The following is a 21,374-nucleotide window of genomic DNA, read 5'->3' as shown; positions in this document are numbered from 1 at the left end:
ATCCCATTTACTACAGCAACAAAAAAAAAATAATGTACCTAGGAATAAGCTTAACTGAGGAGGTAAGAGACTTGTACTCAGAAAACTACATAATACTGAAGAAAGAAATTAAGGAAGATACAAATAAATGGAAGCATATACCATGTTCATGGATGGGAAGAATCAACAACATTAAAATGTTCACACTACCAAAAGCAATTTATAGATTCAACACAATCCCTATTAAAATATCAGTGACTTATTTCACAGGCCTAGAACAAATACTTCAATAATTTATATGAAACCAAAAAGAACCCCAAATTGCCACAGCAATCTTGAGACGGAAGAACACAGTTGGTGGAATCACAATACTGATATCAAACTATACTACAAAGCCACTGTAATCAAGAGAGTCTAGTACTGGCATAAGAACAGACATATAGATCAATGGAACAGAATAGAGAGCCCAGAAATAAACCCAGTTCTATATGGTCAACTACTATTTGACAAAAAGAGAAGGAACATAAAATTGAATGAGAAGAAGAGAAACAAGATGGCGGAGGAGTAAGTGGAAGCTACACTAACTTCCTCCCAGAACTAGTCTGGATTTACAACGTAATTTTGGAGAAATCATCTGGAATAACCAACCGAACACCAGTTGGAGAGAAGTCTTATAACCATGGAGAGACAGAAAAGGCCGCTACATCACAACGTGACCGGTAGGGAGTGCGGAAGGGGCTGGCTGGAGTCACACGGGTAGCAGCTGAAGGGACTGAGAAACAGCTCAGCAGCCGGGGATTCCCCCTGAGAAGACCAGGGTCTAAACCCCCAGCCGGGCTTCCCAGCCTACAGCAACAGAGTGGAAAGTAAAATAGTATCCAGCTGAGAAAAGCGAAAAGCCACAGGGTTTCTTGCTAGCCGGAGAGAAACAGCTGGAGTAAAAGAGCTCTTAAGCAGATCACATATGAAAATATTCTGCCCCCACTTACCCTGGGCACAAGCAGAGGGAAGACAGAGAGGACAGGAAATGCTTGGGGAGAGTTTGGTGTGGTGGCTTTGAGGGGAGAGCTGGGGAAGCGGCCGGCCGGGTCCCAGTGCTGACTCATCCCCAGTGCTGCAGGCAGACCATTCCTGGCCAAGTGGCGTCAGCCTGAGGGGAAGCAAAAGCCCTGCCTACAGGAATTAAGCTGCCACACTCACGGTCCTTAAGCCTGACGGCTAATCACAGATTGAATAGATTAACAACTAAAGGAGTCAGACAAAGGCAGTAGATCCCTGGAAGTCTCCAACAGGCTGCCTAGGCCCAGACTGGTACAGGATCTGACGCCACCAGGGGCAGCTCCAGGAAGTGCAGATCATTCTAAGAAGCACCAACAAACAATAGGAGTCACAACAATGGGGAGACATCAAAAAAGACATGGAAGCTATCAATAAGAGCCAGGAGGAAATGAAGAATACGATCTCTGAATTGAAGAACACAGTAGAAGGAATTAAAAACAGGCTAGAGGAAGCAGAAGATCGGATCAGCGAGCTGGAGGACAATGTAGACAAAAACTCAGACAGTGCAACGAAACGAAAAAAGACTGAACAAGACTGAAGAGGCTCTAAGACAGCTGCAGGACAACATGAAACGTAATAATATCCGTATCATAGTAATTCCAGAAGGAGAAGAAGAAGAAGAGCAAGGAATAGAAAGCCTCTTTGAAAAACTAATGACAGAAAACTTCCCTAACATGAAGAGAGAAAGAATCATGCAAGTCCAGGAAGCACAGAGGGTCCCAATGAAGATGAACCCCAATAGGCCCACTTCAAGACACATCATAATTAAAATGCCAACATTCAAAGACAAAGAGAGAATCCTAAAAGCAGCAAGAGAGAAACAACTAATAACATACAAGGGAGCTCCAATAAGGCTATCATCAGATTTCTCAGCAGAAACACTACAAGCCAGAAGGGAATGGCAAAAAATATTCCAAGTAATGAAAAACAAAGGCCTACAACCAAGAATACTCTACCCAGCAAGGCTCTCATTCAGAATGGAAGGTGAAATAAGGACAAAAGAAGGCTAAAAGAATACATCTCCACCAAACCAGCATTGCAGGAGATGCTAAAGGGTCTGCTTTAAGAAAATGAAGAAATAGAGAGAGACAGAGAGGAACACGAGTACAAAGGAGGAAAATGACAATGAATAAGTACTGAAAGAAAGAAGGAACTTCTACCATTTGCAAAAACATGATTGGAACTAGAGAGAATTGTGCTTAGCGAAATAAGGCAGGCAACAAAAGAAAATTACCTTATGCTATCACCTGTTACAGGAAACTAATGAACAACACAAACAAATGAGCAAAATTGAACCAGAGGTATGTAAACAAGGAATAAACTAACAGTAACAAAGAGGGAGATGGGAGGGAGAGAAAGGGTAAGAAGGGGAAGGGTCTAGTCAAAGAACATGTATAAATGACCCATGGATATGGACAACTGAGTGGAGACTGAATGTGGAAGAAGGGGGGGCAGGGTGCAGGGAAGCAAGAGGGGGAAAAAAGTGAGACAACTGTAATGGAAAAACAAACAAACAGAAAATTTTTTAGTGGGGGGGGAAATAAAAATATAAAGAATAGAAATGCAAGTTCAGTGAATATTAGAAGGACAAGGATTTTCCTTCACACTGTATATATTTTCTCCCTATCTGATCCCTCCAGAATTTGGCATTCTAAAGAAGTAAGTAATGACCTAAGTTTCTTTGCATAAAACTAAGAAGACCAGTTGTTAATAGAGGTTTTTTTTTTTTTTTTTTTTTTTTTTTTTAACTAAGACTTTGACTGGAATGTCATGCCCAAAGGAGACATGCTTGGGCTTTGGTTGTTAGCAAAAAGCCCTGAGCAACTGGGACTGACTTTCAAAGGTAATAAAAATCCACGAGATAAAAGGCCTGGTACCTTGGATGGATGAGCGGTCCATAGCAATCTTTCCAGGGAAGGAACGAAGGTTGTTTTCCTGAAAGATGGCTACAAGGGACCTTAAGGCACAATGGAAAACCAGGAGGACCTGGAAAAGACAGGTGTTTACAGGCAAGGCTGAATGCCAGGTATGTGGATCTGCTTCTGTGCCCTGAAGGGCAGACTGAAGGTCACCCTAAATGTTCCTTGCATAAGTTCCAGCAAAGCAGAACTAAAGATCATAAGTGATCATTTGCTGCTCTTGTTGTGTTTATGCAAATGAACAGGATAAATTAAAAATGAACTTAATGCAGTCCCTTTAATGACAAGGAGCGTAATCTTAGGGAGAAAAATCAAGATTCAAGGAAGATCACAATGCCCAGTGGTAGACTATAAAGTAGTGCAGCTAACCGTCTTTAAAGTTTCTTTTCATTTAAAATTTGTTTTCATTTGAAAGTTAAACTATGTCTGTGGTATCATCAAAGATGTTTAATTTACAGGCAAGAAGAATGTCAAATGCCTTGCAACTAGATGTCTTTCCAATAAGACAGTCTTACAAATTTAGAGACTTGTATGTGGGTTATGTTACATAAATTAACATGTGTTTTCTGTTTTCAAAGGGCATAAGCCTACGACCTCATTACCTGAGTGATTGTCTGTATGTATAGGCCTCACTTAATCCTGTCTGCATTGCTGCCTCCTGAGACTCAATGGTTTGGCTGAACTAAGTGGCTGGGTTGGTGAAGAACGGGGTGGTCTGTGGACTTCACTTTAAAACTGGTTTCTCTTTTCTATCCTAATGGCTTGGACAGAAAGAGCCCAGAGGCCTGAGAGGGGGGAAACGTAAAATATTTCCCTCAGTCCAAACTAAGTGTAATGGGCAAAAGGGTTTTGGACAGGTGAGATGTACCTGGCATACCTTCCTCCAAAAAAGCCCTTCTTTTCCCTAATGTGGGACATTGAAAAATTAATACCTGTCTTTTGTCATCTAGTGGTTACGGATTGAATGATGTCCTTTAACCCTGTTGCCTCCAGAATACAACAAGGATGCCAGCCTGTTAAACCAAGCATGCTGTTGTCCAGAGACAGCCAACCAACCTGGAGTCTGCACAATCCTTCCCCTTGTGGGAAGGCCACCCGCCCCTCTCTTATTTGGGATTTCTTGACCCAAGGGTAGGTAGGACGATGACCATGTCCAGCTTGAAGCAGCTAGAGGAGCTTGAGACCTTTGTCCATTGTCCTTTATAAGATTGTAAAGGGTCTTAAGTCCGAGAGGGAGGGATTGTTATTTTTTTATTGTTAAAATATTTAACTAATTAATTAATTATTTTTAAAAAAAGAAGAATATATGAAAGGTTGAGGCAGGAGAGCTTGTATGTACGACCCATGGGCATGGACTTGGGGAGGGGATTGTTGGGGAGGGGAGCAAAGGGGAAAAAAATTGGAACTATTGTAACAATATAATCAATAAAATATACTTAAAAAAAATTGAATGAGAAGAGCCTCTTCAACAAATAGTGCTGGGAGAACTGAACAGGGACATGCAAAAAATGAAACTACACCACCAACTTACACCACACACCAGAACAAACTCAAGATAGATCAAAGACTTCAATGTAAGCTGTGACACCATAAAAGTCCTCCTAGATAAAACATAGGCAGGAACATTTCAGATTTCCCACATTGCAATATTTTCACTGATATATCTCATAAGTCAAGGGAAATAAAGGAAAGAATAAACAAATGGGACTAAATTAAACTAAAGAGTTTCTGCTCAGCAAAAGAAAACATTAACAAGATGAAAAGGGAGCCAACTATATGGGAAAACATGTTTACCAATAATACCTTAGACAAAAGATTGATCTCCAAAATATATAAAGAACAAGAAGACAGACAACCCAATTAAAAAATGTGCATAGGACCTGAACAAATACTTATCCAAGGAGGATATACAGAGGGTCCATCAGCATATAAAAGAATGTTCAATATCACTAGTCATCAGAGAGATGTAAATAAAAACAACAATGAGATACCACTTTACTTCAGTCAGAGTGGCCATCATAAACAAATCAACAAACAACAAATGCTGGCGAAGATGTGGAGAAAGAGGAACCCTAGTGCACTGTTGGTGGGAGTGCAGACTGGTGCAGCCACTGTGGTAAACAGTTTGGAATTTCCTCAAAAAAACTAAAAATGGAACGGCCTTTTGAACCAGTGATTCCATTGCTAGGATTATACCTGAAGAATTCTGAAACCCCAGTTCAAAGGAAGCTATGCATCCCTATGTTCACAGCTGCGCTATTTACAATAGCCAAGTGCCTGGAAAAAGCCTAAGTGCCCATCTGTCAATGAGGGTATCAAAAAACTGGTACATTTACACAATGGAATACTATGTAACAGAAAGAAAGAAGGAACTCCTACTATTTGCGATAACATGGATGGAACTAGAGAGAATTATACTTAGAGAAATAAGCCAGGCAATGAAAGAAAAATACCATTTGATATCACCTAATACAGGAAACTAATGAGCAACACAAATAAATGAGCAAAATTGAACCAGAAACATGTAAACAAGGAAAAGGCTAACAGTTACCTGGGGTCAAGAGGGATGGCAATGGAGGGGGGTAAGTAGGGGAAGGCTTAGTAAAGGAACTAGTGTAAATAACCCATGGACATTTACAATAAGGAGGTGTTTGACTCTGGGAGAAGGGTGGGCTAAGTGCGGGGGAGCAATGAGGGGAAAAGTGTAATAGAAAAACAATAAATAAATAAACTTTTTAAAGCAAAAAAAAAAAAAAAGAAGTGCATATATGATCAACAAGACATATCATTGTTAATGTTGACCTTGGTTACCTGGCTGAGGTACTGTTTGTCAGACTTCTCCGCTGTGAAGTCATTCTTTTCCCCTTGTCCATATTCTTTGGAAAGCAGTCACTGTGTTCCTGCCTTCCACACTTAAGGAGTGGGGAGCTATGCTCCACCTCTTGGAGGGCAAAGTTTATACATAAATTATTTGGACTTCTGTATGGGAGAGTTCTTTCATTTATATTTTCTCCCCTTTTACTTATGTAATCATTTATGTATGTGAGTATGGAATCATAGATATTTATTTTGTGCTTTGAGTTATAATCCAGTACTATTCTATTTATTTCCCTGCTCAAATGTTCTCTACTTCAGCCTCTGGGAACTCTATTAGTGTCCTTTGCCATACTCTCATCATTGTGGAGTTGTGTTCCTGTGTGTGTTGTGTGTGCATTTACTTACATTCTGGTACTATAAGACTCTCCAGGCTCATCTTGTATATTTCCTGTCCCAGTCCTAAAATCAACCATTTTTCTTACGATCTCCTTTTTTGGATCTTTAGTCTTTTGTTTGTTTGTTTGTTTTGCGAGTTGTATTAGATACCAAGATTTGAACTGCAGGTGTGCTCACTACCAATGAGGAATCATTGCTTCTAGGTCATTTCAGATGACAGAGCAAAGATGTATATGTGAATGTACTAACCTATTTATATACATATTTCTATAAATACTTCTACATGTAATCATCTGAATCTATACTAAGCCAAACATGAATTCATGATATCTCTGTGTCTGGTCAATTACTGCATGGATCAGTTTAATTTACTTCTCTGGCTTATTTGTCCTCCCATTCACATAATAAAAAACCAATAAAATAAAAATTCTGGGCCTAGGTCCAAGGCATCAACATATTTTAAAGCTGCCACCTCTATCTTCCTGACCCCTCCAGTGATTCTAATATTTTGCTAGACTTGAGACCACCTGTGCTGGTCAGACTACACTAGACCTCACTCTTAAATACCCAGTACTAAGGGCCTGGCACACAATAGGTGCTCAGAAAACACTTGTTGCTTATATGAAGCTGAATCTGAGGGATGAGATGATGTGGACATGCTGTGGGTGTGGAAAGGAATTAAAAGGTCAATCTGGAAGTTAAGAGCATAAAATGCCTCCTGAGAAATAGAGACAATCAAAAAATGTTGGATGATAGAGGAGGGCTGAAGAAACTGTCTTTATGCACATGAGCCAAATCTATGCAAGGACTTCTGCTCAATGTTTTCCCACATACACAGAAGTAAGAGGAGAGAAAGCAGACCAAAATCTCAGCAAGCATGCTTAGCTATAAAAAATAATATTTTTTTCTGTGAAGATGTAAAAATAGAGAGAAGTCTGTGAAATACTAGTCACTGTGAATCTATTAAAAAACTCCTGTAGACATTGCTACTGAATTTGGTCAGCTGTGAAATGCAGTTTGAAATAAGAGCTGTAACTGTTAAGAACATGTTTTTCAGCCTTTCTTTTGCCAGGAAGCAATCAATTCCTCGATGAATTAAGACCCCGCTCCATGCCAACAGTGGGACATATACAATGGGTTGCATTTGTAGGTAAGATGAGCAGGTTATACTAAACCTCCTGCCAAGCTTCAGTCCTTTCTCTTCAATTCATCCTACATGTGTCTGTGAGTCCAAAAGTCACATATTCCTCTCCCATGAGAACTCAGGACATTCCTTACTGCAGAGACAGGCCCACTCAAACACCTGGACACTGCTGACCTTCTCAGAAGCTCCTGAGTTACTCCTTCCCTCACCCCTCAATCCACACTGATCTTTTCCCACTTCTTTAAAGATCTCATGCTCTTGATCCCCATAAGGGTTTTACACAAGCTGCTTCCTGTTCCTCTTTGATCTAGTTAATGTATTTCCATTCTTTTTCCATCAGCTTCAGCATCACTTTTTCAGGGATGCTCTCTCTCACTGCAAGGCCTAAGTTAGCAGCCTCTTTGTTCAATGATCTCACAGAACCATGTTCCTATCCCACAGAGCAGTGATCTTAGCATATAGATATACAATTGCTGGATTCAGTTTCAGGTTAGTGTCTGTCTTCATCTTATAACTGACCCAGTTATTTACTGCTGCATAACAATCCACCCCAAAAATTTGGTAGCTTAAAACAACAACCATCATTTTGCTCATGAATCTGCAATTTGAGCAAACGTGGCTGGATGGAGACTGCTCATCTTTGTTCTACATGGCATCAGCTCTGGCTGGCAGGTGGTGCTGTTATCATTGAATCTGCACATAGTCCTTGCCATGGTGAGCTGGTGACTGAGTTTTGAGAGCAAGAAACAGGAAATGGAAGTTGCAGATCTTAAGTTTAAAATGCTGGGAACCAGCACAGCATCACTTCTGCCATATGCCATTGGACAACAGTCATAGACTCAAGGAGAGGAGACAAAGGTTTCCATCCCCCTCAATGAAAGAAGTGTCAAAGAATTTTGAAGCCATACCTGAAAAATTCCATGAGTTTTATCAAAGTTTCTCTCCAGTTGCCCTCTCAGTATTTTCTGTGCCTGGCACAGAAGTCTCCTGATTAAATGAAGAAATTCATTCTTTGTGCTCCTTGTCTGTGAATTAGTGAGCCTGTATTTGGCTACAGTGATTCCTAAGTTCTGTGATTGTCTGAACTTTGCCTACAAGCCAATCTGTTGTGCCAAACCAATTCTTAGGTAGCTCACACAGGAAGAAACCAATTCATTCAAGCCTACTCCTTCATTCCTGACTTACTTTCTTATAGTTGTGAGAGAAGACAGCAAACAAGTCACTCTCACAATTAGCAAAAGTGACAATTACAGACACTTGCCTGAAAACTGTATTTCAAATTGACTAAGGCAAGTCATACACACCTACAGTTGACATTCAACACTACCCACGGCAGAGCTCACAGCCACTGATGTAAAACCTCTGCAGAAATCAGCTCTCAGAAAGCTTTCTTGGAAAGAATATACCCAGTTATGAATCCTGAACAAAGCCTCATTTATTCATTCATTCATTCCAACCCAGGTTTCTCCTCTACTCATGGCTTGACTATAAACAGAAAACCCTATTGAGCACTTACCAGTACCATGCACTATTCCAAATGTTTTATATGTGTTAATTTGTTTAATTCTCACAACAGCCATGAGCTCAGTCCTATTAATCATCCTTTTTGTGACAGACAGACATTAAGGTTGCCCCCATGATGCCACCTCCTGGTATTCATGCCTCTGTGAGATCCCTTGAGTGTGTGAAGGACCTGTGACTTTCTGTGACTTGCTTCTAACCAGTGTCACGTGGCACAGGTGAGAGGACATATGTGATTGCGCTGTGGTGCAATCTCTCTGGAATCACTCTTTCTCCATTTCTGGCTTTGAAGAAGTGAGCCATGAGTCCTGCAGACACAGGAACTGAACTCTGACCACAGCCTGAGTGAACTTTGGGAGCTGACTTTCCACAAGCCACAGAAGAGAGTCCCACAGGGCAAGCATCTTGATCACAGCCTCACAGAGGGCCGGCTGAGAGGTATGGACTCCTGGCCCATGGGGACTCTGAGATAAGAAGTGTCTTGTTTGAATCTGCTGAGCTTGTGTTTCTCTGTTATGCAACACACCCATTTTACAGGTGAGGACAGTTGGGATATTAAATTTGTTGCCCAAGGACTCTCTAAGCATTAAATTTGTCCTTCTACTGAGTTCTAAAGTAATAAAAAAGCTGCCATTTACAAGCCAGTAATTGTACCAGGTGCTTCACATGTGACACTGCCTTTAATTCTTACAAAACACCTGCACATAGGTGCTACTATCATCTTATTGTATAGTGAAGTAAACTGAGGTCACAAAGCTTAAGTTACCCAAACTCACAGCTATTTCCTGGTGAAAGCAAGATATGAACCAGACTACTTGACTCAGAGTTCCTATTTACTCTTAAATCTACATGGCATTGTTTCCAGGCACGAGGCCCTGTAATGAATGGCAGGTTTGACCTGGTGAAATGGGAAGGTTCAGGCCTCTGACCTAGTCGGGTGAAACACGGTCTCTCAAATTTAGGGCATACAGTGAACAGAGACCTTGAATAAGCCTCAGAGAACAAATCAACCTGAGGAAAGTGTCATCCTGAGTGCTCTGGGAGGGGCCTTCAGAGATGAGACTGGGAGGAACTTGGAGACAGAATTCCCATCAGGGACATGCACATAGGTGGCTGCTGGATCTGAGAAAGAGGCACATGGGACCTTTAATAAGCTCAGCTGCTTCCCTCACCCGGCAAGCTCAGCCCTGTGGGTGTAAGTCTGGAAAACTTCTGCAGGTAAACTGGACATGTCCATGGAAACCCTCTCAGTCAGGAGCACCCTGTCAGTCATGGAGTGACGAAACAGACAATGTAACATTGGAGCTCATCACAGTCCACTCAGACTTGCTATGGTGGAAACTGCCACCATCCTATGGCCTGGCCATTTCAAAAACCTTGAAAGAAAGCTGATGGAAGAAGGACAGGTAGACATGGTGTCCAGGGGCTGCATATCTCATTTACTGTGGGCTAGATTCTGTTCTCACAATAGAGCAGGCTCTATGCCCAAAGATAATTGACACATAGTCCCAGCTCTCAAGAAACTCATATTTGATCAGAAGAACTCATAGAAATCAGCAAACAATCATAACATGGGAAAGCTGATATAAGCTGGTACTGAGGTGCACACTGAATGCAGCAGACTAACACAGGAAGACCAATTCCCAGCAGCAAGACTGGAGAACACTTTGTGGAAGGGAGGATTTGGCATGACCTTGGAAAAATGGTTAAGTCCAAAATAAATAAAATTAAGGGGAAAGCTTGTCAGAGGAAGCATTGTGTTCAGGGATATAGAGGTGATAGATACAAAGAGTATATAGAAAGCAGAAAGACATAAATGAGACTAGAGCGTGAGGGGCAAGGAAAACTAAGTATTATGTCATAAGGAAGAAAAAGGCTGGACCCTGATCATCAGGATTTTGAATGCCAAAAGGAAGATAAAATCAAATAAAATAAATACATTTGATCACTATTCTGTGGAATGTGGAGTTCTAAATATTTTTGAAAAGGCAAGTATTTAAATTTTCCTTGCATTTAAAGAAACATTATTTCTCCTTGTTAATAGAGTCTGAGATAAAGAAGATATTGTTTCTTAGAGTCTTCCAAGAAACTGATCCCATGCAAGTTTCCATATAAAGAGTCCTGTGATTACATAAATATTGGAAATGGAGACATTTGTCTTGAAGATCTGAAGCTACTATTAGGACATCAGCACGTCTGAGAAGTCTTGCAGTAGGCAAACATTCAATTGTGTCACCCCATGTTTTCTCAAATACCTTCTTACTGATTTTTTCTTTGAATGAACACATATTAATATTTCTTGAAACAGTAGGATGCAGGGGGGTGCATAGCCTGTTGCCTCAAATTTTTATATAAAGAACTTTCTTTAGGGGATGGGATGTCCAAGTCCTTATTAGCTTCTACCAAAGGGTTGAGAGGACAATTTCTTTTCTGTGTTTAATGAGCAAGTGTGGCTATAAAGGATGAACTGAAGATGACTCTAGAAAGTGGGCCATCATCTAAGAAAATACTTTATTGAGTCAGTTTTTTTCTGCTTCAAGGAATATAAAACTTGCAGTGTTCACTGCTGCCTCAATGATTTGAGGGCCTCTAATGGACTTGTCTGGATAAAAGTATCAGGGCATTCCACATTAATTACGTGTCCATTAGCAGGCCCAGGAGTGGTGGTGCAGGCAAATAAACAGGGCCAGAACAGATCTCTAAAAGCACAGGCTCCATATAAATCAGACCAACACTGTCAGGGGCTTCACTGGGACCAGAAGCGTGACTCAGATGTAACATAATTCATAGCCACTGCTTCTCTCTTCTTCCATATAAACATTTTGTGCCTCGTGAAAGGATTGTTTACATATGTCAGACAACAGACTCAAAGATATGGCCCAGAAAGGGAGCATAATTTGGCTATAAAAATATTGTAATAAGTGATTTTATGTAACTGAAATGCCACTTCCTTTACCACAGTCTCACACCCATTTTATACCCAGTTAATATTTTTCTGAATTTTTGTGTCGTATTCCGCTCGGCCCTGGCTGGTTTAGCTCAGTGGATTGAGCGTCGGCCTGCGAGCTAAGTGTCGCTGGTTCGATCTTCCAGTCAGGGTACATCAGAGAAGGAAAACTCTGACTCCAAAAAACCTCCGCTGCCTTGCGGCATACCTCTTCAGGGGAAAGGCTAAGGGAGTAAACCCCGACAGAAAATCCGGAGCCGGAGTCCCTAAGGCGGTTTGACGTTGTAGTCAACACCGGCAACTCCTGCGGCGCACCTGAACCCAAGCTGTATCGACTCCGTCTTTCCCTTGGACCCTTCAGCTGCGAAGAGAGGGGGGGTCTGCTGCATGGGCAACAGCAGACCCTCCATATTACCCTGCCCAGGCTCTGTAGCTTCAGCGTCATCGCATGATGTCGATTCAACATGGGAGGAGACAGATACCATGTCACTCCTGAGTCGGACTGCACAGCCATTCTCGGCGGTGCAGATAGACTCTTAAGAAGCTACACCATCGTCTCTCGAGACGGACGGCTGCCGACGATTCCGCTCAGCCACCTCTGCAATCTTTTTTGCCTTTTTTTCTGCCTGAACCACAAGAATAAAGGTGTCAGATGGTCTGTGAAGCCATTTTTCTTGTCTGGCAAATTATCAAGAGGAAGCTATAACCTCCTACCTGCTCCACTATGTAACAGAAGAAACGTGTCATAACAAAATAGAATTTAAATATTCTCTGGATCTGTGCTATCTACAGGCATCTAGGATGAAATGAGTGAAAACATATTTCACTGACATTTTTTTACCTTTTTCCGATGGGACTGGGGTAAGTATCCTATTAAGCATTCCCTCGTATTGAGATGCTCAGAGAGATGTTATATAGCTCTCCAACAGAAATAATGTAGCTGCTCTGAGAGGGAAGAAGGATATAGCAAGAAAGTGCCCCAGAAGAAGATGAATAACTGAAGTGAGCTAATGGTGTAGTGGTTAGGCTTTGAATGTGAGGAGGATTTATGGTTTCAATTAGTGTTGAAGAGCAGTTTTAGAAAGTTATTAGCAAGTGACTGGCATTCTCCAAAATGGCCTATTGGTGTATTGCTCCAGATTAGCTGGGTCTTTAGTTGTTTACAAACACACAGGGTGGCTTGCAGTGAATGTGTGGAAGTGACTGCAATGTTACACATTAGGAACTCTTTAGCAGAGATAAAGCTAGTGCTCTGGTTTCTTAGTACTCCTGTGTGGGCAAAGCAAAACTCAATTTTGCAACATTTCCTTCCATTAAGTGAGTTTCCCTACCTATTCTAAATTCTGAAACACTATTTGAAATGATTAGCTTCCCCATTCAACACACTCCCTCATATTTGAAATTCTTAAATGCTTCAAATACTCTCTTGTGCTGCTTTGAATATAAATTAATTTTTTAAATCTCCCCACTGGAATGTTTTGCATTGAAACCCATAAATCTTCATGTCAGAGTGTGCAGATTTCTCTCTTTTAAAGCCTTGAGGGCACCATTCATATAGTGCAAAAATTCTCAAATAAATTAAATCCTGATTGTAGCATCTGCAAACAGGACAAAAAATAGTCAGTCCCAGGGTAGTGAAAGCTGGGCCTGGTTCCCCTCATACTGAATGCCAGAGAAAGCCTTCAATCACCTGGAGCCAGCATCCCTTGAGCCCACCATCCCACTGAGCCCTGACTTTCCACACATGCTCACGTTAGGATTCCTCATGAGATGACAAGCCCTGGGTCTGAGAAGGATGCCCTCACTATAAGAGAAGAGCGGCTATTTTTCATGAGCCTATTCTATATGACTATTGAGGGTATGATTCTTTGATCCTCGAATCAAGTAGATGAGAAATATCTGTTTCCTAATTTTCCCTATTTATTTATAATTTAACTAAGGATATTTCCTCATTTGAAAAATATTTACTTTAAATAAAAATACGTACCTCCTTAAATCAGTTTAATGTACTCAAACCTTTATTCTTCCAGCTGAGGGAGGCTATTGTGTGCCCTGAACTCTGGGAGACTTATCTGACAGAAAACTGGGGCAGGGCCTGCAGACATTGACCTGTCCCATTTAACCATGGACCTGGGAAATTGAGCATCTCTCTCCTTTTCTGCCAATACATGCACTGCCATGCACTCATTCCTTTCTGATTTCTCTCTCCTTTTTCTGATCCTCCTGTGCAGAAATAAATTCAATAAATTTAGGTATTTGCACAAGGTAATAGAAGCAGAGATTCCCAAGATTTTGTTTTCAGTCCTGCAAAAATCCAAGAGGAAAGAGCAAGGTGCTCTGACACTTTGAAATGAAGGAGAAGATAAGAGAACCCAAACATGTTAATATCTTTTAAAAATTTATCCTGCCTTCAGTCTATTGTAGGTCTAAGGAGGCGAGAGTCCCATTCTTCACCTTTCCTTTCCTACCCAGAAATTGAGTGTCTTCTTCTCAATTTTGATAGTCTTGGGCCTTGTCTAGGGAAGCAGGATTATTCTCTGAGCATGCAAAACTAGAATCGAGCCCTAGGGAGATGTGGACATAGTTTTGATGGTAGGTGTGAGCAGACAGCCATGGTGCTGACTGCAGCTTTAAGACATCCTGGCATGTACATGGACCACTCAGAACTGGTACCCATCAAGTGAGTGCCAGCTGCAGAAATGATATGGCTGTTCTGGTAAATACTAGCTGAGTATCAGTTCTGGTGTTAAATAGTAGCTAATCTGATTAAACTAATTAGAACAGAGTTTTATCTACAAGCCAGGAAAGGTACTAAAAGAAAACAAAAACAAAACTCCCTCACCTCAGTCTGAGATATCTAACATAAAAAATATATAAAAATTATTAGCAATATTAAAATAATATAAATTGTATATGTGTTTGCATGAATATTTATGTATATGTCTATACATGTATATATTTATTTATACAAACACATTTTAAATACACACACACATACACACACACACACACACACATATATATTCATCCAAAAGTTAATAAAAAATAATATGTTGACATTAAAAATTCAAGTTCGGACTTTAGAGATTTGTCAACCAAGGGAAGAGAGACTTGGGTGCTTCACCAGTTCTCATCAGTAACTGCTACAAAGCTGTTTTGGAAGCATGAATTCTCTAGCACCTGCAGCCTGTCCCATGTATGTGCCAGCTGAATGGGCTGGCTGCTGTGGCCAGAAAAAGAGCCATTAGGCAAAGAGACCTGGTGGCTTAAAGTTGGAAGCCATTGGGTCTACCAGCAGGGAAGTGGTAAGTACCTCAGGACTGTGGGCAAGCCGACGTTGATAGCTGTTCCAGACTAACATCTGCCAAGCTTCAAGTTCAATGGATGGTAGAAGACTCTCCCTTTCTAGTAATTCTAATTATTCTGACAAAAAAAGTTCTGGAACATAACTCTCATAGCCTGCGGTGGGTTTCACTAGAATGCTGTGGTAGGTTAAAGCCAGGCCATGTGACACCAGACAAATAACATGTTGAAATTAGAAAAGCAGGGGAGGACGAGTTCTCTTAGAACTCAGGTAAAGGGTATCAGGAAAAAGGAAGAATGAGTGTAAGGCAGAAAAATAAATCCAAGAAAAGGGAATTTCTGATGTTATAAATATTGCAATACAAATAGTCTTCTCTTTGCCATCAGCCATGAGTGTAAAGTCACTAGGAACATATCCCTGAGTCTGAGTCTCTAAAATGCCAATAGCGAGGCTTTGACTCTGTGGGTTGGAGGCCTAGGAATAGAGAAATTCAGGTACAAGTGTCCTGGAAATAAACCACAGAGGCAAACAGCCTCCTTGTTCTCTCATACCACAGAAAGGTAGAGGGATTGTAGGAACTATTTGAGTTAGTCAATGGGAACTTTAGGATTGTCTGTATTTAAGATGATCTACTCTATATTATGCAATATATATAAAGGCAAAAACAATTACAAACTTGATAAGAGAGTTCTAGAACCAATGACTGTTGGCATAATACTTTGTTATCTCCATGTCTGATCCATCACAGAATGGGTTACTTCATTTAAAGTTCTTTTTAAGAATACTATAATTGTATATTTTTCATGCAAAAATATATACTTGCATACTAAAATAAATTATATCCTTATTACTCCAAGAAATAATTGCCCTTTCTAACAGCTCTGATTAAAAGTATTGACTCTCAGAAAATAGAGACAAATGTCTATCTACTTTTGTACCTAGTATAGTGTCCAGAGGCCAAGTGGCCTTTGTAAGTGGAGACCTCTAATTTCCAGGCCACTTGGAAAAATTCGGTCAAGTCAGAAACTTTATTATAAACATGTACAGTATGCCCAGGGTTGCTTTGACATATTCCTGTCTGGTTTTTCTTTATGTGTGGGAAGGAAAAATAAAAATATTTAACCTGAAAAGAAATGTGTATTTGTCCTCACTACCTTTATCACTGTTTGAAAAATGATACTTCCTAATGCAGACAACATAACTAATCTGTGAGATCTTGAGTTGCTGTGTGGTACATGCAGAGAAATACACCCTGTTGTGTGGATGCTAACAATTTTCCATGAGTACACTGAAGGTGAGGGTGCTATAGGATGTGGGATCTGCAAAGAAGCTAAACAACGCTGAAATCTACTATGTGTCCTCTAATTTTTAATATGCAGGAAACAGCAGGCTGTCTACACATAAAAATTGGCTTTTAAGACCAAGCAGTTAATCTCAAGACAAATATCTGTTATTTTAATAATTCAGTGCCTTAAAAAATATTATTAAGAAGCCAGTTATCAAGAGTTTTAAAATACAGTTGTTTTTTAAGTATATTTTATTGATTATATTGTTACAATAGTTTCAAATTTTTTCCCTTTGCTCCCCTCTACCAAGCACCCCTCTGCTCCCAGCAATCCCACCCCCATTAGTTCATGTCCATGGGTCATGCATGTAAGTTCCCAGGCTTGAACCTTTCCTAGTGTTTTAAAAAAATAATTAATTAATTTGTATAACATTAAAAAATAACAATTCCCCCCTCTCAGACTTAAGGCTCTTTATAATCTTACAAAGGGCAATGGGCAAAGATCTCGTGCTCCTCTAGCTGCTTCAAGCTGGACACGGTCATCATCCTACCTACCCTTGAGTCTAGAAATCCATAATAAGAATTGATGTTTGGAGGGTTGGGTAGCTTTCCCACATGGGGAAGGATTTTGCAGACTCCAGGTCAGTTGGCTGTCCCTGAAAAACAGCATGCTTGGTTTAACAGGCTGGCATCCTTGTTGTATTCTGGGGGCAACAGATTTGGCAACAGGATTGAAAAGCATCATTCAATCCATAACCACTGGATGACAAAAAGGCAAGTATTAATTTTTCAATGTGCCACATTGGAGAGAAAAAGGGCTTCTTTGGAGGAAAGTGTGCAAGGCACATCACACCTGTCCAAAACCCTTTTGCCCATTATACTTAGTTTGGACTGAGGGAAATATTTTAGGTTTCCCCCCTCTCAGACCTCTGGGCCCTTTTTGTCCAAGCCATTAGGATAGAAAAGAGAAACCAGTTTTAAAGTGAAGCTCACAGACCACCCTATATTTCACAAACCCAGTCACTTAGTTCAGCCAAACCATTGAGTCTCAGGAGGCAGTGATGCAGACAGAATTAAGTGAGGCCTATACGTGCAGACAATCACTCAAGTACTGAAATCATAGGTTTATGATCTATGAAAATAGAACACACATGTTAATGGATGCAACATAACCCACAATCCATTTTCTAAGTCTGCAAGACCATCTCATTGAAAAGACATCCAGTTGCAAGGCATTTGACATTCTTCTTGCCTGTAAATCAAGCATCTTTAATGTGTCACAGACCTAGTTTAACTGTCAAATGAAAACAAACTTTAAATGAGGATAAACTTTATAGACAGTTAGCTGCACTACTTTATAGTCTACCACTGAGCATTGTGATTTTCCTTGAATCATGATTTTTCTCCTTAAGATTACCCTACTTGTCATTAAAGGGACTGCATTAAGTCCAGTTTCAATTTATCCTGTTCATTTGTATAAACACAACAAGAACAGCAAATGATCACATATGATCTTTGCATCTGTTTTGCTGGAACTTACACAAGGAACCTTTAGGGTGACTTTCAGATTGTCCTTCAGGGCACAGAAGCTGAGCCACATACCTGCCATTCAGCCTTGCCTGTAAACACCTGTTTTTTCCAAGTCCTTCAATATTCCATTTTGCCTTAAAATTCCTTCTAGCCATGTTTCAGGAAAGCAACTTTTGTTCCTTCCCTGGAAAGATTACCATGGACCTCACAACCAACGAAGATACCAGGCCTTTTTTCTTGTGGGCTTTTATTACCTTTGAAAGTCAATCTTAGTTCCTCAGGGCTTTTTGGTAACAACCAGAGCCCAAGCATGTCTCCTTTAGGCATGACATTCCAGTCAAAGTCGTGGTCAACAAAACCTCTATTATAAACAACTGATCTTATTAGTTTTATGGAAAGAACATCATGTCATTACTTACTTCTTCAGATTGCCAAATTCTGGAGGGATCAGATAAGGAGAAAAATAGACAGTGTGAAGGAAAATCCTTGTCCTTCCGATATTCACGAAAATTGTATTTCCCTACTTTACATTTTCTTTTGTTCACTTGTCTACATGTGAGGTTTTTTGGGGTAGGAGGAGATTTGCTGGTTCAGTTATTAATTTAATTTGCTTTCATTTTTTTTCCACTAAAAATTTTTGTTTGTTTTTCTATTACAGTTGACTCATTTTTTCCCTATTGCACCCTGCACCTTGTCCACCCTTTCTCCCACGGTCAGTCCCCACCCAGTTGTCCATGTCCATGGGTCATTTATACCTGTTCTTTGACTAGATCTTTCCTCTTCTTACCCTCTTTTCTCCATCCCCCATCCCTTGTCATTGTTATTCTACTCCTTGATTACATACCTCTGGTTCAGTTTTGCTCATTTTTTTGTGTTGTTAATTAGTCTCCTATATTAGGTGATATCATATGGTATCTTTCTTTCATTGCCTGGCTTATTTCACTAAGCATAATTTTCTCTAGTTCCATCCATGTTATTGCAAATGGTAGAAGTTCCTTCTTTCTTTCTGCTGCAGAGTACTTCATTGTGTAAATGTACCACAGTTTTTTGATCCACTCATCTATAGAGGGGCACTTAGGTTGTTTCTAGCACTTGCCTATTATAAACAGGGCTGCAACAAACATAGGGCTACATAGGTTCTTTTAAATTGGTGTTTCAGGATTCTTTGGATATAATCCTAGCAATAAAATTGCTTGTTCAAAAGGTAGTTCCATTTTTAGTTTTTTGAGGAAATACCATACATGTTTTCCTAGTATCTGCATCAGTTAGCATTTGCACCAGCAGTGCACTATGGTTTCTTTTCTCCGTATCTTCACCAGCACAAGTTGTTTGTTGATTTGTTTTTGATGGCATTTTCCTGGTGTGAGGTGGTATCTCATTGTGGTTTTTATTTGCATCTCTTTGATGGCTAGTGATGTTGAGCATCTCTCATATGCTTATGGACTCTCTATATGTCCTTTGCCTATTTTTTAATTGGGTTTTCTGTCTTCTTGGTGTTGAGTCATATAAGTTCTTTATATATTTTGGAGATCAATCCCTTGTCTGAGGTATCATTGGAAAAATATAATTTTCATATAGTTGGTTCCCTTTTCATCTTGTTAATGTTTTCTTTTGCTGAGCAGAAACTCTTTAGTTCAATGTAGTCCCATTTGTTTATTCTTTCCTTTATTCCCCTTGCCTTAGGAGATATATCAGTGAAAATATTGCAATGTGGGATATCTGAAATTTTCCTGCCTATGTTTTATCTAGGACTTTTATGGTGTCACAGCTTACATTTAAGTCTTTGATCCATCTTGAGTTTATACTGGTGTATGGTGTAAGTTGGTGATCTAGTTTCATTTTTTTGCGTGTCCCTGTCCAGTTCTCCAAACACCATTTGTTGAAGAGGCTATTTACACTCCATTTTATGCTCCTTCCCCCTTTGTCAAATATTAGTTGACCATATAGACCTGGGTTTATTTCTGGGCTCTCCGTTGTGTTCCATTAATCTATATGTCTGTTCTTATGCTAGTACCAGGCTATTTTGATTACTGTGGCCTTGTAGTATAGTTTGATATCAGGTATTGTGATTCCTCCAACTGTGTTCTTCTGTCTCAAATTGCTGTGGCTATTCGGGATCTTTTTTGGTTCCATATAAATTTTTGAAGTATTTTTTCTAGGTCTGTGAAATATGTTGTTGGTATTTATTAGGGATTGCATTGAATCGATAACTTGATTTGGGTAGTATGGACATTTTAATGATGTTGATTCTTCCCATCCATGAATATGGTATATGCTTCTATTTATTTGTATCTTTCTCAATTTCTTTTCAGTGTTATGTAGTTTTCCAAGTCAGGTCTCTTACCTCCTTGGTTAAGTTTATTTCTAGGTACTTATTTTTCTTGTTGCTATGGTAAATGGGACTTTTTTCTCATTTCTATCTTTGATATTTTATCGTTGTTGTACAGAAATTTCTTCGATTTCTGAATAATGACTTTGTACCCTGCTTTTTTGCAAAATTCACTTACTAGGTCGAGTAGTTTTTTTATAGAGTCTTTAGGGTTTTCTATGTACAGTATCATGTCATCTGCAAATAATGACAGTTTTGTTTCATCTTTTCCAATTTGGATGCCTTTTATTTCTCTTTCTTGTCTGATTGCTGTGGCTAGAACTTCCAACACTATGTTAAATAGGAGTGGACAGAGTGGACATACTTGTCTTCTTCCTGACCTCAGGGGGAATGCTTTCATTTTTTGCCCATTCAGTATGATATTGGCTACAGGTTTCTCATATATGGCCTTTATTATATTGAGGTATGCTCCTCTATTCCCATTTTGCTGAGTGTTTTCATCATAAATGGGTGTTGTACTTTATCAAATGCTTTTTCTGCATCCATTGATATGATCATATAATTTTTCTCTTTCATTTTGTGTATATGTGGTGTACACGTTTATTGATTAGCAAATATTAAACCATCCTTGAATCCCTGGGATGAATCCCACTTGATCATGGTGTATGATCCTTCTAATGTGTTGCTGGATGTGGTTTGCCAATATTTTGTTGAGGATTTTAGCATCTATGTTCATCAGTGATATTGGCTTGTAGTATTCTTTCTTTGTTGTGTCTTGACCTGGTTTTGGAATTAGAGTAATAATGACTTCATAGAAAAAGTTTGGGAGTCTTCCCTCTTCTTGGATTATTTGGAATGGTTTGAGAAGGATAGAAGGTAGTTCTTTCCTAAATGTTTTTTTAAATTACCTGTGAAGTCATCCAGTCCAGGGTTTTTGTGTGCTGGGAGTTTTTTGATTACTGCTTCAATTTCAATAGTTGTTATTCATCTTTTCAGGCTTTTTGCTTCTTCTTTATTCAGTTTTGGAAGATTACATGTTTCCAGAAATTTGTCCATTTTATCTAGGTTTTCAAATTTTTTGCCACACAGTTGTTCATAACAATTTCTTACAATTTGTTGTGATTTCTCCTCTTTCATTTCTGAA

The sequence above is a fragment of the Furipterus horrens genome, unplaced genomic scaffold, assembly GCF_987537825.1.
Source record: "Furipterus horrens unplaced genomic scaffold, mFurHor1.1.pri manual_scaffold_7, whole genome shotgun sequence".
NCBI lineage: Eukaryota > Metazoa > Chordata > Mammalia > Chiroptera > Furipteridae > Furipterus > Furipterus horrens.
Note: the sequence above shows the minus strand (reverse complement) of the source record.